The following is a 26,265-nucleotide window of genomic DNA, read 5'->3' on the forward strand; positions in this document are numbered from 1 at the left end:
AGAGAAAACAAAAGGAGTAAGAAAAGAAAATGAGTAATAGTAGTATTGATAGTTAATATTAACATAGGAACCATGTGAGATATAGGAGAATGGATATTAGACTCATGTTTGGTATGTAGAGTTACAACAGTAAGAAAAGTAGAGTATGTAAAAATATGAATATGGGGAGGAATACATTGTGAATTAAAAGGCCTGTGCATTCAGGAGAGAGGGAAAGAGAAAAGAGAGGACAATAATAGAGAGAGTGAATATAAGGCAGAAAACAGAACAAAGGTATTAGTAATAAAAAGTCAAAAAAAAATAGGGGGACAAACAAAGAGAGGTGTAATGTAAGAGAAACAATCAATGATGGAGGATAGAAAGATGTAGAGGAAAGGGAATAGTGTTGCTGGCCAAAATCAATACACACAGAAAAGAGTAAATGGAGGATGAGGAAATATAGCAAATGTGAAGCTCTCCTTGCAGCACCTAATGTAAGAAGAATAAGAAAGCAGAGAAAGAAAGAAGAAAAAAAGGGACAAAAGGGAGTGGGAAAGTAAGCAGGAAAAAGAAAAAGAGAAAGAAAAAAAAAAAGAAAGAAAAAAGGGCCTTGGAGAGATGAAGAGGAAGGAAAAACAAAGAAAAACCAACCAAATAATAGGGAAAGTTTCAAGCAAGGAATCCTGTTTGTAGTTAAAACATTTAGGGATCTGACATTCCCCCTTTTATCCCTTCCTCACTTCCCTCTCTCCCAAACAGCAGGAAAGCTGCCTGAGAGGTCCAGTAGGAGATTCAAGTGGGTCCTTGTTGAATCAGCTCTGCAGAGAAAACAATGACTCTTAATTTCCAGAGAGAGAGCACCCACACCTCACCAGGAACCCCAAGTATGCTACTGGAGGCTTGAAAAGCAGCTCCTACAGTCCCTCTCCTTTAGGTGCGCTATGAGAGGGCTTGTTGATTTTCTGACTCCACCTTCTCCCAGACCAAGTTTCCTATCTCAGGGTATTTAGGTGAATCGGGCTTTCTCAGCAGATTCACCACTCCTCTCTTCTCAGACTCTCTCCAAGTCAGCCTGTATGTTCCTCCAAGAGCAAGATAAGAAAAAATGAAAAGAAAAAAGAAAAAAGGGCAGGGCGGGAGGGAACACCAGAAAATCAAACCCACACTAGCCAGGCCTCCCTACTGTACCCCCCACCAAATCCCTCCCACCCACAGAGTCAGTCCAAAACCGCAGGGCTATGGCAATCCTGGAACCCCGGGAGCACTGGACTTGGAAAGAGAAGTCTGGGACTCAGCAGATCCAGGGCATGCAGGTCCATGGAACTCAGGCTATGGGGGTTCAGGGGACAATAACCTGGGGACCACGCATCTGGGGACCACAGGGCCCAGGAACGCCACCACACAACCGACAATTCTCAGGAAACACTGTGGTCACCCGGCCCAGGGGGAAGGGTCCTGTCCCTGTTTCCAACCTCTGAACTTGTAAGCCACAATTCTACTTTTAGCAAGCACCACCTCTGCCACTCTCCAAATCGATGTCCACACACCATCCGCCCTGCAAGCCCCCAAGACAACCTGCTCCAGCAACACTCCAACCCCACTCAGCTGCCTCTTCACAGGAGAGACCGTAAGGTGCACTCACTTAGATGCCATCTTGCCCTGCCCCTTCATATTATTTTTAAATTAGTTATAAAGTTCAATCCCTTGTCTTCTGAGAATGAAGGAGAAATGGAGGAATAAAGCCCTATCTTATACCTGGTGTGCAAATGTCTAACCCTAGTCTTAAATTATATCTCAACTGCACCTTCCCCTACAATACTGAGAACTGCTGGGAAAATTAGCTGGAAGGGGATCGCTGAAGTCATGGCAGTGACTGGAGCCATGCAAACCTATATATCCTCTTCCACAACTGTTTATGATGGCACTCTGGATGCTTCTACTTCCAGTTCAACATGCCTCAAATCTTATTCTCCCTTATCCCTACCATTTACTATTCCTGTTCAGGTCACTGCTCTGTGGTTTTTCCTAATAAGCAAATGGGAGGCTTGCAAGAATGTTGAAGAGATAAAGAAGGGCATGGGGCCTTGTATGCCTTGCTCAGGAATCTCTTCCATTCTCATCTTCCCTTAAGTGCCTCCATGAATGCTGATTTCTACATGCTATCATAATTCTATACCTTTGAACTTGTTTCCTCTGCTTAGGATGCCCTCACCAACCTCTAACCCACCTTGTCCTCTCAAGTGTTATTTCTGCCAAGATCATTCCTGAGTTCCTTTAATGGAACCAGATGCTTTTCCCCCATTCCCCCACTCAATTATGGCATTTATCACAGAACTATAATTACTAATTTATATGCCCCATCCACAAGAGGAGTGTAATAAAAATAGGATCAATCAATCTAACTTGAGCACTCATATTCTGGCTTCCATTGATGGGCTCAAATTCCTAGAACCACATGCCAAAAAGGTAGGTATATATCTCTTAGGACATTGGGACCCTTACAGTCCCGGCTTTTTACTAAATACGAATAGGATAGTTTGTCTTTCATACCCTTTATAAATTCCATGTTGTCAGATATCAGATACCAAAGGAAATTCAGAACCAGTTCCAGGACTCTTGGACTCTCAACCAGTTCAAGAGTATACTAAGGGCTAAGGGTGTAGAGAAAATGAAGGACGTGTGAAGAGAGTTGGGAGAATCTACCTCCATTTGAGATGGGAGTGGTGGTGGGAGGATGCTAATTGCTTCACTTCTGTAGGACCATTGAAAGAGTTTGCTAATCCCTCCCTGAGTTTGGGAGACCAAGACTGGTGCAGGGCATACCTGAGAAAGCTAAAGCCACCCATGGCAGCAGGAAAGGCAGAACGGCATGGAGAACAGTCTGCACCCCAGATTAGAAGAATGTTTCCTGGGACCAGAGAGAAGTGAGCTACTGCCTGGAGGTATTTTGAAACCTGCCCAGAGGGCTTCTGCCAGAGGTCCAGAGGATACAATATCAAGAATCTAAAACACAGAGCTGAAGGAGGTGGTTAGCAGGAGCCAGAAAAAGAAAATATGCTTTGTCCACATCACAGGAACTGTAGCCTCAGGAGACTTGCAGGAAACCCAAAGCCATATGGAAAAGCCCATGAAAAAAGGCAATCACTCCAGACATCTGTCACAATTGGAGAGCATAAGGCCAGTTCCAGTAAGACCTCTCCAATCACCTCCCTCCCTGAGCTCTGACCCCAGGAGGCCAGGAACTGCCTAGCAAGTCCAAACTGAGGAAGGGGGGAAATCCCTCTAAATCAAATGTGGAATTTGGGTTAATATCTCTATTGTGCATTTTACCTTCTAGATTAAACATGTGTTTTGACCTAAAGTGATCATTGGCAATAATATTACTTAAGAGTAAACAAATATTCATGGATCTGTTGGAGTTTGCGTCTAGGTGCACGGGGGGAAATATCTCCACTGACTACATTTTAAAGAGATGGTGAGAGGTAAAAAATTAAAGTTGTATTGTTGCTAAGACATTCACAGTTTTTCACTTTCTGGGGATCCATTGCTTTCATCAGAATTCCAGAGGAATCTGTGATAAAAGAAAAGGTTAATAGCAAATGTTTATAACTTGTAGAGAAAGAGAGAGAGGCAAGCCCAGCTTATGTGTAGAGAGGACCCAAATAAATGTCTACTTGCTCCCGGCCTAAGTCTCTGAAGCCAAAGAATTAGGGTTTTAAACATCAAGTGTAAACACGTAATTCTGCAACTAAAAAAGATCAGATATATGCGCTTTACCATTTCTCTCCTAATGAGCAATCCCAGGGCTTCAGACAGGGGAAAAAAACAGAGGGGTCTGGCCCTTTCCTAAGCAAAGCCGAGCTCCCTTGGCAGGGAGAAGGATCATGTGTCTCCATAATGAGGCTCTAGTAGTTTTCTCAGTTTTGGCTCTCCTCGCTGCCCACCACATCTGTCTGCACATTTGACAGACTGCAGATGCTGTTTGTCCTGGTGACCCTGATTACCACTGACAGGGTCGGAAACCCTGAGTTATTCAGGCCTAGGGAAGTTGGGGTTCAGAAGGGCTGGCCATTTTAGGGAAGTTGTGTGCTTTGCTTTAAAGGCTTTACTCATGTCTGTGGCAGAGGCAATTTGGGGATGCATTTCTCTTTGTATAGGTAAGGAGACAGAAGAGAAGGTTGAGGTTTTTGGTATCTATCTGGGAACTGGGAGGAGAGGATTACACTGAAGAAGCCAGATGTTGTAGAAACTTGGGTTTCAGATATGACTCTTCCACTCATTAATTGAAAGAGGAGAGATAATCAGTGGCAGGAATGATCGTGACCATTTTTTCTTCTAAATAGATGAGGTCTTTACAGCAGATTCATTCTTATCTGCTCCCCTTGCTCATTTATGGACCATCCTCACCCTCATCCCAACTTCTTGCCTTTTCTCTTCATTTTTTAATGGAATTACTTGTTTGTGTGCCTTAGTGGGCCATGAACTTCTTAAATGCAGGAATAGTTTTAGAGTATAAAAACATGAATAAGAACATCATAGCTCCTGGCTCACATTAAGCCCCAGTAAATATTGGTTAAATATCTTCTTTCTTTCCTGCAGATAATTGAGCTCTATATAAAAGGCACTGGGATAGAGAAACAAAGCCTGAAAGGTAATTCCTAATTTCTAGATACTCCAGGCTTCTGAGGAAGACAGACAAGTACACAGCTGAGTATAAAACATGACATGAGTACATGGTGATATAGAAGGTCAAATGAGATTTACTCAACCAGAGAGGGTGGTCCTGGACAGTTTTCCACAAAAAGAATGGAAATTATCTAGGTGAATTGCAAGAAGGAGAAAATCCAGATCTCCAGGGTGACTGGGGCATAGTGAACCTGGTAGTAGAGCCTCAATAGGATTTAGGGCTAGGATATCAGGCAGGTGTGTGCTGGAGGGGGTGGGGCTTTGGTTTGTTTTAGCATTTATTTCCACCTCTTTCTCAGCTTTGCCCTCTATGATACAGGCTGGAAGCCTGGAAACTACATTTCCAAGGCTTCCTTACTTTCAGGGTTCTGTCAATAAAATGCATCTACATGAACTTTGGAAGGAAAAAAAGGTGAAAATTGTTCTCCAGCAATGACAATGGACACAGGGGCTTCAGCAGATGTGTTTTTGCAATAGCTTTTAAGTTCCTTTGCCAGATGATCACAATTCCTCCTGGAGGCTGTGGAGGAATTATGAAGCAAGCAGAGCTGGGCTAGATGCAGAAAGTCAGAGTAAGGAGACTACTACTATAATCAAAATTGGGGGTGAAAGAGGTCCTGACCCAGTACAGTGGCTGTCGTGATGGAGAAGAGAGAGTAGATGCAAAGTTCAAATGAGATCTCAGACCTGGAAATGTTCTGGGAAACTGTAAAATACTATCCAGATAAGAATCAAATTAATATTGCATTAGTATGATTGGTATTTGATAAGATTATGTCTGAACAAATGAGGAACTAGTTTTGAATTTCCTTTGCATCTAAGCCAGTGAGAGATTCTGGAGAAGTCTTTTGGAAGAAGTGAAATATACTTCCTCAGGATGAGTATGCTTTAGATGATTTCCTTCATACTTCCCCTTCCTCCTCTAACTAGCATCTATTGTACACTGTCTGTGTGTAGAATTCTCCTAGACTCTTTCACATGTATTAGAAAAGCTTGACTATAGTCTACAAAGTAGACATTATCAGTCATCTTACAAGAGAAGTGCAATAACTTGCCCAAGGTTCCCAAATAGATAAAAAACCACACAATCAAGGCAAAGTTTCCTGACTGCAAAGTCAAATAACCCTTTCCACTCTTTTGTGTTGCCTTTGAGTATGAAGTATAACAGGCATACGACAAGTAAGATCTGTGCAGTTTGCACCAAGTAGATCAGTCTGGCTGGACTGGAAGGTGTAGATAATGGAGAGATTCATTTAAGTGGTCCCATTATGCCTGTAGAGTAAGTGCATTTTCTTTTTTTTTTTTTTTGTCTTTATTTATTTTTTAATATTACATTAAAAAAATATGAGGTCCCCATAAACCCCCCACCCCCCTCAACCCATTCCTCCCCCCATAACAACAATCTCCTCCATCATCATGAGACATTCATTGCATTTGGTGAATACATCTCAGAGCACTGCTGTACCTCATGGTCAATGGTCCACATCATAGTCCACACTCTACCACATTCCACCCAGTGGGCCATGGGAGGACATACAATGTCCAGTAACTGTCTCTACAGCATCACCCAGGACAACTCCAAGTCCCTAAAAAGCCTCCACATCTCATTTCTTCCTCCCATTCCCTACCCCCAGCAGCCACCATGGCCACTTTCTCCACACCAATGCCACATTTTCTTTGATTACTAATCACAATAGTTCATGAATTGATTATCAGTATGTCCACTCTAATCCATACTCTATTCCTCCATCCTATGGACCTTGGGATGGTTGTGTCCACTCCACATCTATATCAAGAATGGGCTTAGATTCCACAAGGATGCTGGATGCAATCCTCCTGCTTTCAGTTGTGGGCACTCTTGGCTCCCTGGTGTGGTGGTTGACCTTCTTCAACTCCATGTTAGTTGAGTGGGGTAAGTCCAATAAACCAGGGTATAGGAGCTGAAGTCTTTTGAGGCTCAGGGCCTGGCTATCACATGGTCAGTCCAGAGATTCAGATCCCCTGGGTATATATTAAACCCCAGCACCAACTACAGTTCTGGTAAAAGTAACAGAAGAGGCTTGTGAACAAAGATCACATCTGAGTCCAGCTTCATCACACAGAAACACAAACTCCAAAGTAGGGCCAACTGACATGGCACTGAACTCCATCTCCAATGACCACAGAACCTGTGGGTCTCTGTAGCCCTCAGAAGAACCAATACTCGGGGTTGTATCTACTTTATCTGTCTCTGGGACTCTGCTATACAAACTCCAAAGTAGGGCCAACTGACATGACACTGAACTCCATCTCCAATGACCATAGAACCTGTGGGTCTCTGTAGCCCTCAGAAGAACCAATACTCGGGGTTGTATCTACTTTTTCTGTCTCTGGGACTCTGCTGAGGTGTGCATAAGGGCAACCCCTCTGATAACCTCCTGGCTCTTTTTGGAGACTCATAGCCATATAAACTCATTTGTCCTTTCCATTTCCCCCTTGATTCAGGTCAAAAAGCATTTTTAGCTCCTGGTATTATATGTAGATTGAGATATTCTGCTGGTCTGAGTTGACCCTTTTATTCAAGGTCATTTTCTAGTTACATCATCAGCTGGTACTTGGTAGTAATCCCTTGGTACCAGGGAGGCTCATCCCTGGGAGTCATGTTCCACAATGGGGGGAAGGCAACACATTTACATGCTGAATTTGGCTTCGAGACTGTCCACATTTGAGCAACATGGAGGCTCTCAGGAGGGAACTCTTAGGCATCCTACAGCTCTAGGCCTTATTCTTATTTCAGGGGACAGGCTCACAAGCACAGTAATTAGTATCAAGGGCTCATTGTTGGGCCTTCCTACTTTTTTGGTCTTTGCTGTTGCACTTGAGGGATTGTTGCTGTTCCTTTAGGGACTGTGATAGAAGCAAACCTTGTACAACATCTTAGACCTACCTGAAATCCACATTTATAGATTGATTTATTTGGGCTATTCATTTATAAATTAATAGGAAAATGACCAGTAACTCAATAGAGAACTATTCAGAGATTATGAACAGATATTTCCAGTTGGTTAAGCCAAATCAGAAGCCAGAGGACAAAGACCACCCATGTTTCCTTGCCAGTGAACTCCCTGTGCAAGAGGCAGCCAGGCAGAAAGTGAACTGGAAGAATAAATAGATGATATCCAGTACAGTTTCCCTAATCCTGCCCATTCCTCTGAAAAGAGTCCCTTTATGAAACTCTCCTCAATTACCACTTTGCCTGGGCTGGAACAGAGAAAATAATATACATATAAATCTTTTCCATTAAGCATGTTCTGACCTGCTTTCATGTGCATCACTGTTTATTATAAACTTCTTTCCATGCTATTAATATATACCTACAAGAATCTGAAAGAGGACATTTTTTATTATATCATATGTCATCATTTCTATAACCCTGTTTAAGCATTGATCTGCTATTACAATTCAGTATGGAATGGAGGGACCACTGTGTTTGGAGTTGAATAAATTTGGACTATAAAAGGGCCTTGTGGGGAAATGGATGTGGCTCAACCAATTGTGCTCCCATCTACCATATAAGAGGTCCAGGGTTCAATGCGCAGGGCCTCCTGATGAGGACAAGCTGGCCCTCATAGAGTGCTGGCCCACCCAGGAATGCTGCCCTGCATGGGTGAGCCACCATGTGTGGGAATGCTGCCCCGCACGGGAAAGCCGCCCTGTGCAGGAGTGCTGGCTGACATGGAGAGCTGGCGTAGCAAGAAGAGACACAGAAGAGAGAAAATAAGAAGACCTAGCAGAACAGGGAGTTGAGGTGGCACAAGAGAGTAATCACCTCTCTCCCACTCCGGAAGATCCCAGGATCGGTTCCCAGAACCACCTAATGAGTATACAAGCAGACACAGAAGAACACATAGCTAATGGATACAGAGAACCGACAATGGGGGAATGAGGGGGTAGGGGGTAGTGAAAAATAAATAAAATAAATATTTAAAAAAGTAAAGGGCCTTGTGAATTGGACACTACTGCAAAAGCAATTTAGTATATAATCAATTTCATAGAATTAGAGTGTATAAAGTTATCTGTTCCAGCTTTATGTGGCTCAAGAGATTGGGCTCCTGGCTACCATATGGGAGGCTCTGGGTTCAATTTCCAGGGCCTCCTGGTAAAGGCAAGCTGGCCCGCACCACGGAGAGGTGGCGGCCCATGCCATGGAGAGCTGGTGCAGCAAGATGATGCAACAAAATGGGAGATGCAGAAGAAAACAGTGAAGGATGCAGCAGGCCAGGGAACTGAGTGGCTCAAGCAACTGAGTGCCTCTCTCCCGCACCAGAGGTCCCAAGATCAGTTCCTGGTGCCTCCTAAAGAGAAAGACGAGAAAAAAAAAAAAAGATAAGCAGACAGGGAAGAACACACAGTGAATGGACACAGTGATCAGAGATTGAGTGCAAATGACAAGGGAGGGAACAGGGGAAGAAACCTACAAGGAAGAAAAACAAAACATCCCAAACTTCAAAGCTTGAAATAAATGCCTTAGGAATATGTGGCCCCAAAACAGATAATGAACTGCACCACCCTACCAGTCTCCTGACCAAGGGCCATGTGTTTGAATGTCTAAGCCTGAAATATCTGCCCAGTGCCTCTGGGGGTGGACTCCAGGGCTGAAGTGACTGTTTCCAAATGCCCCTCAGGAATTTTAACAAGACCTCTTCCCCACAGACCAAGAGAGATGCTGTCTTTCTTCCTGTCTCATTTACTGCCTGAAATGCAGAAATGTAGCAAACCCACCCTAAAAGGAAACCTGGAGTTAGAGGTGGGAGGGGGAAAAGAGGAGAGAACTTGAATTAATTTTTGCAAGAAACAGTTGTGGTGTCTATGCTTGCACTTCTAAACATATAATAATTCACATAAATCTTACACAGCTTGAAGATAATTATTATAATTATCCTCCTTTTACTATAGAGGAAATTAAAGCTCCAAGGGATACAATAATTTGCCCAAAGACATGTAGCTGCTAAGTGATAGAGCAGGACTTTGAACCCAGGCTCACCTGGTTCTAAAGAGCACATTCTTAACATCTGTCCCCTGCCGATGAGGAAGAAAGTGGTCCCCCTCCCACCCCTTCCCTTTGTCCCTTGGCTATGAAGCCTCCAGATCCTGAGGAAGGCTGTGCAGTGCAGTGGAAAGAGCCTCCTGATCCTGAGGAAGGCTGTGCAGTGCAGTGGGGCCTGAGCTTGACAATGATTCCAAATAGCTCTGAGATGAGAGGCAAACCATTTAACTTGCTGCACCCTCAACCTTCTCATCTGAAAAATGGATATAATGGGATTTTCCTCACAAGTTTGTAGTACTAAAATATTAAAATTAGAGAAAGTATTTTTAACATGTTGAAAGAATTATAATTCTTTAGAAATGAAAATACCCTCATATTTTTTTTAAGGTTGGTTTTTTTTTTTTTGATTTTGTAAAAATATTACATTAAAAAAACAATATGAGGTCCCATTCAACCCCACCACCCCCACCCCACCACTCCCCCCACCAGCAACACTCATTCCCATCATCATGATACATCCATTGCATTTGGTAAGTACATCTCTGGGCTTCTCTGCATCTCATGGTCAATGGTCCACATCATGGCCCATACTCTCCCACATTCCATCCAGTGGGCCCTGGGAGGATTTACAATGTCCGGTGATTGCCCCTGCAGCACCATCCAGGGCAACTCTAAGTCCCAAAGGCGCCTCCACATCTCATCTCTTCCTGCTATTCCCCATACCCATATCAGCCACCATGTCCACTTTTCCCACTCCACTCCAATGCCACCTTTTCTCTGTGGACCTTGGATTGGTTATGTCCGTGGCATCTCTGTGTCAAGAGGAGGCTCAGATTCCACATGGATACTGGATGCAATCCTCCTGCTTTCAGTTGTAGGCACTCTAGGCTCCATGGTGTGGTGGTTGTCCATCTTAGCTGAGTGACGTGAGTCCAATAAATCAGATTGTAGGAGCTGAAGTCTGTTGAGGCTCAGGGCCTGGCTATCATATTGTCAGTCCAGAGATTCAAATCCCCTAAATATATCTTAAACCCCAACACCAACTACAATTCCAGTAAAGTAGCATGAAAGTCTAATGAAAAGAGATTCCATCTGAATCCAGTTTCATCACGCAGAAACACCAGCTCCAAAGAAGGGCCATCTGACATGGCAGTGACCCCAACTGCCATGACCATATAGCCCGTGGTATAATAAAAGCCCATTTCTTTTTAAACAGTATGGGATATTTAATTGTGTGTGGGAAAATGTAAATATCATGGACTTTCCAGTAATAAATACCTGGGTTTGAGTCCAGCTTAAATGCTCACTTATTGTCTGATTTTAGGCTGCTAAACCATCTGCAAAATGGAAGTTCAAATAAGATAGAATATATTAAAGCTCCCAGTCCTGAACAGGGCACATGGTAGATGCTTACAACGTATTTGTCCAACTGAACTGGTAACAGATATCAGGATTCCAGGGATGAACCATCCCCTATGCCCAGATCTAAGAATACAAAGACTACCAGGATGTGCGGGTCATTGGGGTCATTTTGGAGACTGTCGACGTATTGAAATGGACTAATTGAGATAGGTGTTAGTGGTTTGGACTACAGCAGGGGCACAGATGATGAATAAATAGATGCGAAATAGTAACTGAAGGTTTAATTAACTGGACCTTTTATATCCCTAAATAATGGTAGTCTTTGTATAGTCTCTATCTGCATTGAATAGGACTAGTTTGTGTCACCAGTAGACTATTGCAGAGGTGCAAAGTGTGACTTTGCCTGCTAGACCATAAAGGCATTGCAGTTTTTATTGTGTTTTTTTTTTAATGCTTACAGTCTGGGACAGGACATCCACCATACTGTGAGGAGACTCAAGCAGAAGGGTGGAGAATCCCACATGGAAAGAAACTGAGGTTTCCCATCAACAGCCAGTATCAACTTTCTAGCCACCTGAGTGAGTGGGATAACCAGTCATCCCAGTTTGCCTGGTATTCTCCCCAATTTAGCACTGAATGTCCTACATCCTGGGGAAGATACTCTCTCAGGCAAAGCGGAATGGTTGGCTACACCCTTAGAGAGAGCCATCTTGGAAGTTGATCTGGCAGTCCTAGTCAAGCCTTCAGATGTCTGCAACCCCAGCTGACATCAGATTGAACCTCCTAAGAAACCTGAGCCGGAACCATCTGCCCAAGCTACTCTTGAATTCCTGCCCCTTAAAATTTGTGAGAGATGATAACTATTTTTGTTTAAAGCCACTTAGTATTGGGATCATTTATTTGGCAGCAATAGGAAACTATTAAGCAAGTCCTGTTTTTGGAACAAATTGAGTAACGTCACAAGGCTACCATCTATTCTTCTGTGATCTGTGTGGTGCACAATGTCAAGGGGGACTTGGGGGCTGAATTCCATCCTGTACTCTATGTCACATGTGTGGGGTTTCATTCACCCAGAAAGGGATCCTTTCCTCATCTGCACAGAGGCCACATAGAAACTAGCTGCAGCTCTGAGGGGAAAGCACTGTCTACTTCCCATCCTCCTTTCATACCACTCTCTCAGTAGGTCTTTGCACAGGAGAAAACAAAACGGGGTGGGGTGGAGGAGCAGGTAGGTAGAGGCAGAACCTACAAACGTGGATATGCACAAAGGTGTGGTCAGGCAGGTTCTGCACCCAGCAGTTGCTCACAGCCTTGTTCTCATAACCTCCATTTCTTCTGCCACTAGTTGCTTTTCCCTTAGCAGCTATTGGGAGCAACTTTATATTGCATATATGCATGTAAGGGAATGATAAACATATGTGGCTTATTTAAATTTTGCCTAAGTAGCTGACCCTCAGGCCTCTGTTTGATCATGCTTTTTACATTGTACAGCAGCCCAGACACCCGGGAGGTATGCTATAGGAACTGCAAAGGCCAACATGGGAAAAAGTAAGAGATACCCTTGGCTCAGGGGCCAAACTAGATTTCATCATGAGTACTGAAACCAGGTCCCAATCAAGGAGTCCAAACTCCAGGCCAGGTGATGAGATGTTGACATGTGCTCTGTTGTTGTCCAAATAAACACAACAGCCTGTACTGCATCTTCCTGATACCTGGACAGTGTTTTCTAAGCAACCCTGCTCCCTCAGCCATGCTTGCTTGGCCTACGTACACACTAAACACACATACTCTCTAAATTGAACTCAGTCTCGTTGTCACCAAGTTTGCTTTAATCTTGTTTTAATATACCAGGAGGGAAAGGGGGAAAAAGAGAAAGGAAGCATGACAGATTCAGTCTCAGTGAGCTGTATGGCCTTGGGTGAAAGCAAACAGGAAGTGACTTTCTTTGAGGTGAAAAGTTAATGCATGTAAAGTGTATATATATACACACACACACACACAGAATGCAGTCCCAGACTTATGATAGAATTGTACTTATTTAGGTCTGTCTCCTGTATTACGTAGGCCACACACAACCTTGTAACTCCCATATAACGATTCTTTTCTCCCCATTATTTTCAGGATAAAGGCTATCTTAAGTCATGTTAAACAAAAATTTTAAAAAAACAACCTAAAGACAAAACAACCATCTCATTGCCAACTACCTTCCCACAGCCCCAGCTGAAAGAAAGCGAAGAAATGCAGTCACTTAGCCAGAAATAAATCAGTGTTCTGCTCATCAGAAAGAGGGAAAATGGATTGGGGTGGACAACTAGGAGTTTCTGCCACAGTGACTGAAAGGAACTTCAACATCATTAACACTGCTTGTTACTTTTTGTGGTAGGTATTGTTTTTCAAAAGTAAAACAGGAGCAAATGACTGTTAAAATTTCTATTTTTGATATTCATAAAATGGCATATTAAAGTAAGATGAATAACATTTTTTTGAGAAATTTAGAAATGTGTCTCAGGGAAATTGAACTTGTGCATTCACATATATGGCTGATTTCTTCTGGAAATGATCACTGCATAAACCTCCCCAAGTCTTCTCTGTGGTGACCAGTCATGCAAACCTGACTAACCCAATTGGATGCCAGTGTATCTGCTGCAGCAATAATCACTCTGTAGTGTACTTGCTTTAACGTCTGCTAGACCCTAACCTCCATGCTGCCCATTGGCGAGCTTAACAGCTGGCACACAGGGGTTGCTCAGTAAGTTCCTGCAGCATTGAGTTGATTTTCAGTTTTATGTATTAGAGTGAGTTCCTTGTATCATCTAGCATGGTGCCTGGTGCAGAGCAGGCACTGAGGTCTTAAAAGGAATGAATGAATGTGTGAATGAATGTTGGTTTTGTTCACTTCCCTACTTATGTACTTATGAACCCACAAACAGTCTTGTATGTTGAGGTTACCCCAATTTCACAGCTATGATGACTGTTAGAAAATGAATGATTTCTTCAAAAAAGTGTCCCAGCTTGTTAAGTGAGGGGGTTGAGTTTTTTTTATTTTCTTAATGGCTTTTTTCTTTATTTTGTTATGTAGTGATCTTTATCTCTGCTAATGCTTTTTTTTTTAAATTTTATTCATTTTGTAAAAATATTACATTCAAAAAATATGAGGTCCCATTCAACCCCACCACCCCCACCCCAGCAACACTCACTCCCTTCATCATGACACATCCATTGCATTTGGTAAGTACACCTCTGGGCATCTCTGCACCTCATGGTCAATGGTCCACATCATGGCCCATACTCTCCCACATTCCATTCAGTGGGCCCTGGGAGGATTTACAATGTCCGGTGATTGCCCCTGAAGCACCATCCAGGGCAACTCCAAGTCCCAAAAATGCCTCCACATCTCGTCTCTTCCTCCCATTCCCCATACCCATCAGCCACCATGGTCACTTTTCCCACACCAATGCCACCTTTTCTCTGTGGACCTTGGATTGGTTGTGTCCATTGCACCTCTATGTCAAGAGAAGGCTCAGATTCCACATGGATACTGGATGCAATCCTCCTGCTTTCAGCTGTAGGCACTCTAGGCTCCATGGTGTGGTGGTTGACCTTCTTCAACTCCATCTTAACTGAGTGGGGTAAGTCCAATAAATCAGAGTGTAGGAGCTGAAGTCTGTTGAGGCTCAGGGCCTGGCTATCCTATTGTCAGTCCAGAGATTCAAATCCCCTAAATATATCTTAAATCCCAACACCAACTACAATTCCAGTAAAGTAGCACGAAAATCTAAACCCAAAAATCACTGGCTTTAAATGCCATCTTCACTACTCTGCTTAAAACTTCATTTTTTGGTGAAGCGCTTAAGACCTCCAAACATGGATAATTTTAAATGTGCTTTTCACTGTTATGAAAGCATATCATAAAGGAAGCATATCAAAAATCTGAAAGCTTTTGAATAGCCTGATAAATGTTCAGCTTCCAGTACCTGCCTTGGGAAGCTTTCCAGTTAGAACTGGAGTTGAAAGTTCTTTTGTAGAATAAGTCTTTTTCATATTTAAAGATGCAGTTAACAAAGTTACACTTACCAAAGGGGACTGGCTGAAAAGGGGTTAAAAACCATGAAGTTCACCTTGTGCCCCTAAACAATTGCCTCAGTGCCCCCCATGAATAACTGGTACAGCAATTACTAGGGTTCAAGGATATATCCTTACTCTCTCTAGAGCCCAGCGGCAATGGAGCTGTTTTCTGTAAGAGCACAGATGATTCCTTTATACTTGCTCTGTGACCCAAGCAGCCAGACCCTCACAATGTCAAATTCATGGACCCCTCACAGTGACCTTTGAGAGCCAGGGTCAGAGAATGCTTGTTCCCTGTGAATGGCGGGTGTTCCAATATTCAAGGCCTCACAAAGGTCCCAGTTTCAGAGCTTATCTTGCCATCTTCAGGACTAGTGATCCTTGAGCATCATTAGTGATCCCAGGATGGCCAAAATAAAATGGGTTGTTGGGAAGCTTAGACTGTGAGGCCATCTGGAATGAGTTTGGAGCCTGGGCCCACCTGTGACGCATTAGGACTCAACCCCAAAACTGGCTCCGTGGAGAGGAGCTGCTGGGGCCTGCTAATCGAGGAACCTGGGGGGAGTGTAATTGGAGAAGGGTGATTTTGGAACTCAGAGCTTGCCAGGATCTTTGTGTCTCCTGGGAGTGTACAGGCAGGCTGTCTGCTGAAAGGGTTTAAATTTTCCACATTGTAGAAGGAGAAAATGGCTCTATGTGGAGATGGTTCATCTCTTCCCAGACAAGTCCAGTGATAGAATATAATTGCCTTTCGGATACACCCCTAGGAATACCCTGGCATGGTGAACCTGAGGTTTGGGGGCTTCAGGCAGGTGAAGTTCTAGTCTTGGTTCTGACTCTATTTGCTCTGTGATTTCCATCCTCCGGATTTCTCATCTGGTTTATAATAGACGTCTTTTGAGAATCTACTATATTCCAGGTATTTTATTTACATTAGTTGCAATTATCTGAATAATATCTAAGGGAGACATTAACTGTACTGTTTCCTAGTTAAGAAAACTAAAGCCCAGAGAGGAGGGAGTAACTTTGACAAAGTCATATAGTTATAAAGTGGCACATTTAGAATATGAAGCCAAGTTTGGCTCCAATGCTACTATTCTTTCCACTGTAATTTGCTAACTTGCTTAAAACAGTTTAGACTAATTATAGATTCTCCACCTCTGAACACTGTTTTATTTATCTATTTATTTATTTATTTATTTATTTATTTATTTATTTATTTATTTATATTTAAGTTGCTCCCCATTAGAATTGGTCACTTTGTGTTAGAGAAGCTGCTTGAGAAAAGCGGGGGCAGATTACCTAAAGGAAAACCCATATGAAAACTTTAAACTATAAGAATTAGAAGGACCCACAGTCCATCTGGCCCAGTTCCCTGGTGAGTGAGCAATTGGAGGGACAGAGTAGAAGGGAGCCAGGTAAGGTCATATAACATGGTATAGCAGATCCAGAATTTAAATCCAGAATTCCTGTACCCTATCCCACCTCTCTTTCCCTAACAGTATGCTTGCATAGAATAACTTGTCTCTCAGGTAAAATTAGTCCTTAGACTCTGAATTTAAGTTACCAAGAAACAAGACATAATATATGTTTTATTATTATGTTTTGTTTTTTTCCTATCTGATAGCGTCATCGTCGTTTTGTGTGTTGCTTCACTGCACAGGGGCCTGTGCCTCTCCCCACAGGTCTGGGACACCTTTTTTCTTTTTTTACCAGGAAGTCCTGGGGATCAAACCAGGTGCTCTATATGGTAAACAGGAACTCAATTGCTTGAGCCACAACCACTTCCTTATTATTACTTAATCAAAAGACAATCTAACATGCCAGAATTCAGTGCTCCTTTGTTTCCCAACTTTGGAGTTTTGACTTAATGATCTCAAGTTGGAACTTTGCCTCACCATCCCAAGAACATCGGTATAGCTTCAGCTTCCTATTGCGATGTAACTTGGAAATAATCCAAAAAATAGAGTGAGAACCATGGCCAGGTCATAGACATAAGCACCTGTTGAATAGGTTGGTTTGAAAAAAACATCAGAATACAGGTTGTAAGTTCTGTCTCTGGTCTCCTTCCTACCATTTCCTGTTGCACGACCTCCTTCTAGTCTATAGTAATCACTCCCTCCAAACTGGAGCTGCACCGAAATAAGCAATTCATTTCATTTAGTTGAAATTCTGTTGCCTCATTTGTAATGTGGGGATAATGGAATCTACCCTGCTGATTCCATGGGGGGTTATGAAGTTCATATTAGATCGTGGATACAAATATGCTTAAGCTCTAAGGAACTGAACAATCATTTGATTTTAAATGTTTCAGGGTAAAGACAGAATAGCCAAATCTTACCTCTCATTCCTCTCTTCAGTTTCCTAGTAAGGTGTAGTTACATATAAGAGTCAATAACCAAATTTGAAACAAAGTATCACATGCCTCACTAATACAAAGCTCTCCAGAAATATGGAATTATGTTTTCTACAGAAACGATCATGTCATCTATAAATAGAAATGGTTTTCTTTTCCCTTTCTAACATATATGCTTTTTATTTTTACTATCTTTTGCAATGCCTAGGACTGCCAGGATAGAATAGAAGTGATGAGAGTGGGCATCCTTGCCTAATTCCTGATCTAATGGGAATGTATTCAATACTTTGTCATTAAGTCTGATGTTAATTGTAGGTTTTCCATAGACGCCCTGTATCAGAGTGAGAATTTTCCCTCCTCTTCCCAGTATGCTGAAATGGACAGTTGTTTGGAATTAGATTTTTACTGGAAACAAAAGAAAAAAGACAAACTAGAAGTTAAACAGTTGATATTTGAGAAATGATCAGTAGGATTTCTAAAATCAATTTTATTGATACATATTAATAAAGCGTAAATTCATCCAAAATATGCAATCATTGGTATTCAGTATAATCACATAGTTGTGCATTCATCACTTTAATCATTTTTGGAACATTTTCATTATTCCAATAATAATAAAAATAAAACAAACTCATCACCTTTCAATCTCTCTGTGCTTCCCCTGCTGTACATAGCTGCTATTTTGTTTCCATCTCTCCGCTTTATTTGTATCTATATTTTGTAAAAACAGTCATATATGCAATATCACCCATATTTGTATTCTGCATGAGGTTTCACTATATTTTAGCCCTTCTAGTAATATACATGACCCTAGACTTACTTTAAACCACTGTAGTAACCATGTAATAGCTCTGCTAGTTACAAACACTATGATGTGCTGTCACCATTTCTATTCATTTCCAAATATTTACAAACAACCTTTTTACCAATTCTGCAGAGAATAACCCTCAGCTTTCCATTCTCTAACCTCATTCTATTTTCTGGTAACATACATTGTAATAACTCCATTAGTTTACACAGTATATTTACATTAGCATTTTAATGAAACAAATTCTCTAATAAACAATTCCTTTATTTGATGATGAAAGAATAGTACAACAATTAAGTCTTTAAAAAGTCTATGAAGTGTGGCCATGTATCTTAATTTACCTGAGAAAATCTTGCTTTATTCCTGTTGTCTTATTATAGCATCCAGTTTAGTACTTGTACTGGAATTCTTATTTTTAACATATTATTAATAACTGCATTAAAATGCTCTGGGATCAACTCTAAAGATCTTTTAAAAATAGTTTAGTTTAAAGTTAGTCTTTCTTATTTGATTCTGTGATTTATGAAAGAATTTGAAAGCTTTATTATTCTATTACACATCAGATTGGGTTGGAGAAAATTGTGCCTCTTGCAGTTATCCTAGTTTAGAAAATACCTAGAATACCAATAATAGTTTTATGTCATAAAAATGAAGAAAGAGAAAAAAAGATCTGGGCTGCGTCTGGTAGACATCTGATTAGTACTTCAATGTTCTGCCATGGTCTGGTCTAGTATGTGTGAGATAAGGTCTTACTTTAAAACATGGTGAGATATGGACGGTAATCAAGATAACACATCTTTTTTTTCTCCTCTGACACTTTTCAGATGTAATATAAAACAAAACTTTCTCCTTCCAAGAACAGGTTTCAGGGTTCTCACTGATAAAAAAAGCATACTCAGACATGGCTGACTAAGGAATAGGTAACACCTTCTGATCTCAGATAGTGCAGGCAGATGGAATTCATGCTTCTCCCTCTGCCAGCTACTTAATGTGCAAGTCAGTTTGCTATGGTCTTGCTTTGGCTTTCGAGGGGCAGGAAGACGTCAGACTGCCAATCAGCAAGGTCAGTGGGAAATGTGGAATTATAAATTAGGTATAAGTGAAATATGTGCAGGGTAAAAGATGCTGGGCAAGCCTGAGGTGGAGTGAATATATATCAATATAAACATTCTTGTTACAATGGTCTTGTCATTTACTGTATTTTTATTCGTTATTTTAAATTATTACAAAAAGTAGTTAATATATTTAGGAACCTCTGCCCAAAGTTGACATGGGCAGCCATAGAAAGTGCTTTCACATCTCATTCTATGAAGTATGACATTTCACTTAGGTCATTTGACATTTAGGTCATTCTTTTAAATTAATTTAACTCTTAATTCCAGGTTTTCTTGTGCTTGTATAAAAGTGAAATGATAGCTGTTAATATATTGGCTTCAGTAGCAGAAGAAAAATTTTGTAGTTTTATATCAGTTTACATCAGTGTAAGATTTTATAAATAGAAAATGAATTAAATCCAATAATGGTAATTTTTTTCATCAAATTCTTAGTCAAAGTAAACATTTTGGAAGTTAAATCTGAAAAAGGTAAAATATCTAAAATTGACATTTTACAGTCAAAAAGTTGAATAAGGGAGTCAATGTGGCTCAGTGGTTAAGTGCCAGCTTCCCACATATGAGGTCCCAGGTTCAGTTCCCAGCCCCGGTACCTCAAAATCAAAATAAGTAATGTAAACATATAGAAAAGTTGAATATTGAAGATAAAATATTTTGGTAGGGATAATATGAATATAAATTTTGGTAGAACATAGCAATATTCTTACTGAATTAAATCTGTGGTGTATAAATGTACTTGGAATTGGTTGTGATGCACAAATAATTTACACTTGTATCTTAATTCATGGTCATTCTACCCACTGAAATAAAAGCTGTAGTTATCAAAATTTTAAAATATTTTGACATATAAAGAAATTTAACTGACTGCTTTTAGTTTGACAAAGGGCTGCTGATGCAAAGTACCAGAAATGGGTTGGCTTTTATAAAGGGGATTTATTTGGGGTAAAATCTTATAGTTTCAAGGCTGTGAAAAGTCCAATTCAAGGCACCATAAGAGGTGCTTTCTCACCAACGTTAGCTGCCGTGTGTTGAAGAAAAAGATGGCTGCTGATCTCTGGCAGGATTTCGGCCATTCTGCAGCTGTAGACAAACCTAGCATAGGGCTTGTCTCTTGCTGGGCCTCCTCTCTCAATCTTAGTGGCTCTGTTTTCTTCCTCAGTTCAGCTGTAAACTATCGAGCATATTTGCCCGTTTCTCACTGGGCCTCAGCTCTTTGAGGAGTTTTCTCCTTTCTCTCAAATGGATCAAATATGGCAGCTTCCTTTACCTGGGTGTGTCTCTCTCTGAGTCTCCATTTTTATCAGACCCAGCAAAAGGGCAGAGTCTCAACCTGAGTCACAATTCACTGACACGGCCAGTGTGAAAGGTCTCACACCCTCAGGACTGGATTAGTTCATAAGCGTAATCTTTCTTTTTTGGGGATTCACCAAATTCAAACTGCTACACTGACCTATAAATTTTGTGAAAGGATGATGTAGAATACAAAAATATTATAATATGGCTGTCTGTGTTATTTCTCTTTGCTGCTTATCAGCAATTGAATTTTTGAGAAGCATTTTCAATGCTTCACCCAATTTAAATGATTCAGAAGTATAGGCATTCTCAAAGTCACTGGTTCCAGAAAAGAATATACATTTATCCAATTAGAAATAGAAGTTTCATTGAATGATTCTTTCCCCACAAACATATTCCATAGTACAATTATGAAATTTCAAAGCTAAATATTGCACACTGAGCTCTCAGTCTAATTTGTTCAATTTGTTCCCTACATTTGCAAACTTAATTTTCAATCATTGCAATTCGCTAAAAGTTTCAAAAGCTGATTTTGTATTCTTCCTTTGAATGATTTTTTTATTTTGAACAAAATACAACCAAAATATAAAATACTCATTTATAAATGACCCATTAAATTATAACATAGTTCTTCTTGGAACCAATGACTTTGAGAATGCCTATACTTCTGAATCATCTAATTGGGTGAAACATTGAAAATGATCATAAATAGAAACAATCTATTTGAATTCTAGCTTCTAAAAATATTTGTCAAGTAAAGTTATTCTAAATGGGGACAAAATGATAGACCTGTGAAAATATTTGGGCTGCACACATTTTAACACACAAAAATAAAAATTATAAATATCCTTTATTTAACAAAATTTCCTGAGCTTTTCAATACCTTGGCTCCTGAAGATAGCTTTCTCATTTAAAAATATTATGACTTACCAAAAGTTATATATAATTTAATATCAAGCAACTTTATTAAAAAAATTAAAACCAGACTATTGAATAAATTAATTCCTCAGAAAAATACCAATGATGTGGTACCATAGAGGGATACTGTGAAGAAATTGATTAAAATATGTGGTTATGTAGAAGTATAATTTACTACTTTCCAATGCTCATATAAACAATATAAAGAAGTTTTCCAGTAGCAAAGATGTCACTCTTAATTTTTGGAAATTATTTTTTAAAATGGTTTGTGAATAAATTATTTCTAAGTCAAAAAATTAGTTAATCAGCAAATATTTTCCTATACAGTTTGGAGGAAAAACCTGGTCCATCCTGTGAATGATGTAGCTTGCCCAAAAATGAGTTTTGTGTGCCCTAAGGTTTCAAAAAGTATATGCTACAAGAATGAGCCTCTTTTGAGAAGGTGTTAGTGACCTTAGGGAAAATCTGCCAATTTTGGAAAGCCAGAAATTTCATCTTCCCATTCAGTCCTCTGAATTAATAAGCCAGGCAGGACATCCATGTTGACATTCTCTTTCTCAAGAGAACCCAAAAACCAAGGAAAAGGACACAGATGGACCCGTGCAGTAGTAGACACAACAAAGGGGTGTTGTTTTTCCATTCAAGTAATCATTGTCCTCAACTCCCTACTTTGGGATACAGAGATGAACAAGCATAGTCCCTGAGCTCAATCTATTGAAGATGGTAAAAATGTCTTCAGCAACATATAATACCAAACCAAACAAAACAAAACAATACTAACTGGATGACCATGTTGAATGCAATGGAAACAAAAGCAGACAGCAATTAATTCTGATTGGGGGAAGGGTGGTCAACTGTGGTGATATTTGACCTGGGTCTTATGGGATTTCCATAGCAGGAGAGAAAGGGTGTTTATTGTTGAAGGAACAGTAGGAGAAAAGGCAAAAAAGAAAAAAAAAAGTGAAAGTGCATCACACAACTGGTGTCCAGAAAAGCAAGGGATAGAGAAATGTTTGTTTTCTAAGAACAGGTTGGAACAGCACACATTCAAACCAGCACTAATTGAAGGCATGGTATTATATGAGCAGTTGCTCACAGGATGTTTAAAGAGAAACTCAGAGCAAGATTGTGCACCTCTAATCTTCAGTTCATGCTGGTATCTGGATGAGGATTATATGAGACTCAATTTAAACAGTGTTGTAGAAATTCCACAGGCTAAAAAAGAATGAGAGCACAGAGAATAGTGATATTTGGTGATAGGAATATTATAATTACCTTCAGGAAGAAAATACTCAAATATCTTTCTTCCTTATCTCCCCATGTGATCTGATCTATCTTTTCACCCCATCTGGACACTTATTATTATACCATGGTCAAACATACCAAGAAGTGGCTCCTCCTGAGTGAGAAAAATGAGGACTGGTAAACACAGGCTCAAATTGAAGGAGGGGGTAGGATTGTGGGAAGGTGGTAGAGTTAGGAAGCTCCAAAAATCAGTCCTTCCACCAAAACAGCTATTGAGCTGTCAGGAACTGTCTGAATCAACTATTTTGAAACTCAACAGTCTAGTGGAACACCATGCAGCAGCCGAGGAAGAGTGCAGAAAGGCTGGTAAATTGCGGTAAGTAATGGAGAGTTTGATCCTCCCTATACCAGTTACCATCCCCCACTCCCCAGATTTATGACAGGCACCTGCTCAGACTCCTGGTTCAGCTTGCTGGTATGAGGGTGGGATGAGAGATATGTGGTATGAATGCTGATGACTGTTTTGATCAGCTACTTCAAATAGCTGGGGCTGGCTCTGAAGGCAGCCATGGTTCCAACCCCAATCAGACAAAGCAGTAAAGAAATCTTAAAGACAGTAACCTTCCTCAAAACTAAGGAAAACAGTTAAGGGGTTGCATTTTTCAGGTGAGAACTGACTCATGAAAATACAGCTTTAAAGGTCATAGAAGAAGTTCCTGGTGTGCAGTTGGCACTCCCATTGTGGGTCCCTGGCCCTATTGCCGAGAAAGCAGAGTGGCCCCTGTGCATGTACTGGGGTGCAGATATGTCAGTGTCATTTTATCAGGTAAAAATCTGAGGGACTGAGTTTGGGGTTTTTGTCTTGGACTGACTCTCCCAGAATTTGACCAGAGGGCAGAGAAGCAGTTTTCAGATAAAGAGGACATTGTGAGAAACAATTAAGTCTAAGTGGCCTGTGACAAGACTACCTGCATAAAACACACAGGGAGCACCCAAGAGGGAGAGAAACTATTTCAAAGGGAATTCAGGGGCCATTCATTCAAACTCCTGTAAACCGTAAAGAGAGGAATCCCTAACGCCAGGAACAAGCATAAGCCCAGGAAAAGAAGCAGGCTCCACGGGTCTACCCAGGCTCTAAGACAGAAAGAACCTTCCACTTAATATTTGCCTTAGGATGCTCTTCTTGAGAGAATGGCTATGCTCTGAAGGAGACCACCAACCAAATTAGAGCCAATTTGCAAAGATAGTGAAAAGTGCTTTTTGTTTCAGTTTGTTTTGATTAGCTCCTGGCATTCAAGAAAATCTGTTATATGGCTGGTTGAGGAACAATTTAGGTACTAAATTCCAGATTAAAATACTAAAATGTAGAGTGTGCAACAAAAGATTACAAGACAAACCGATAAGAAAAAATAACCTATTCAAAGCAACAAGATAAAAATCCAGAAATTATCAAAAAAGAGGAGCAAACTTTGGACTTAGTAGGAAAACACTTTTTTAAAAATGTCCCTTAATATACTCAAGGAGATAAAATAACACATGGAGAATTAAGAATATGAGGAAAATAACGAATATTGGAATCTTTGAGATTCTCAATAGTCACCAAACAGACTTACTAAAGTTGAAGAACAAAATAACTGAAATAAAAAATTCTCTAGAGGGTTTTCAATAGCAGATTAGATGTTGCAGAAGAAAGAATCAATAATCTTAAAGACAAGACAATTGAAATGAATCAGGCTAAAGAATAAAAAAGAATGAAGAGAGCCTAAGACACCTGTGGGACATCATCAAACATACCAATATTTGCATTTGGGACCCCCAGAAGGAGAAGAAAGAGCAAAAGAGGCAGAAGGAATATTCAAATAAATAATGATGGAAAACATCCCAAATTTAAAAAGACTTGAATGTACACAATCAAGAAGCCCCAAAACCCCAACAGGATAAACTCAAAGAAAACCATGACCCAACACATAATAATCAAACTCTCCAGTGCCAAGGACAAGGAGAGAGTACTGAAAGCTGCAAGAGAGGAGCAAAGTGTCATGTTCATGGGTTCCCCAATAAGGTTAAGCAAAAATTTCTTATCAGAAACCATCCAGGCAAGAAGGCGCAATGGGACAAAATATTTAAAGTGCTGAAAGAAAACAATTGCCAACCCAGTATGTTCTAGCCAGAAAGACTGTCTTTCAAAAAAGAGAGAGAAATTAATATAATACTAGATTAAAAATTAAAGCTGTGGGAGGTCATCATCACTAGACATACCTCAACAGCAAGGCTAAAGTCAGTTCTTCAGACTGAAAGGGAAGGATTCTAGATAGTGGATCAAAGCAGCATAGGAAATAAAGACCTCTGGTAAAAGTAACCACATGTGTACCAAAAATTACCAGGACTATTGTATTGTACTTTCAGGTAAAGAAATCAACTACTTATTACAGGTGTTAAAATGCAGTACATATAAAGTAATGACAAATCTGTGGTTTTGGACATACAATTTAAATATATATAATGTGTAAAAAGTATATAAAAGGTCAGGGGGGAAGGGGTATCTGAACAGTGTATGTGTATGCTATTGAAATTAAGTTGGTATCAAAACAAATATGATTGTTAATCTTAAAGTAACCACAAAAAAAAATATAAGAAAAATGAATTCAGGAAGAAATGAGAAGGTGCTACAAATGATAAAATACAAAAAATAACCAAACATGAATGTTGTCATTACCAGAGGAATTAAGTTTTGAAAAATGGTATAAGACTTACAAAGACTAAATAGCAAAATGGCAGAAGAAAGTCCTGCATTATCAGCAGTAACTTTAAATGCAAATGGATTAAACTCTATAGCCAAAAGGCAGAAATTGGCATAATGCATAAAAAGTATGAACTAAATATGCTTACAAGAGGCTGACCTTAAATTCAAAGGCATAAGTAGGTTGAAGGTGAAAGGGTGGAAAAAATCTACAATGCAAGTAATAACCAAAGGAGAGTTAGGGTAGCTCTATTAAAATCAGATAAAATAGACTTAAAGTGTTTTAAAAAAGCTGTTTTAAAGGACAAAGACTGCCAGTATATACTGATAAAAGTATCAATTCATCAAGAAAACATAACAATTATAAACACATATGCACCTAATGGCAGAGTGTCAAAACGTATGAAGCAAATATTGTCAGATTTGAAGGGAGAAATAGGAGGGTCTACATTAATAGTAGGAGACTTCAATATACCACTTTCAATAATGGATAAAACATCTAGACAAAAGATCAAAAAGGAAATAGAAGACTTGACTGATACTCTAAACCAACCAGACTTAACAGATGTATGTAGAACATCTCACCAAACAGCAGCAGAATACATATTCATCTCCACCTAACATGTGTTATTATATAGATAGATCATATGTTAGTTCACAATCCAAGCCTCAGTG

Source organism: Dasypus novemcinctus, chromosome 9 (genome assembly GCF_030445035.2).
Source record: "Dasypus novemcinctus isolate mDasNov1 chromosome 9, mDasNov1.1.hap2, whole genome shotgun sequence".
In the NCBI taxonomy this organism is placed as follows: Eukaryota; Metazoa; Chordata; class Mammalia; order Cingulata; family Dasypodidae; genus Dasypus; species Dasypus novemcinctus.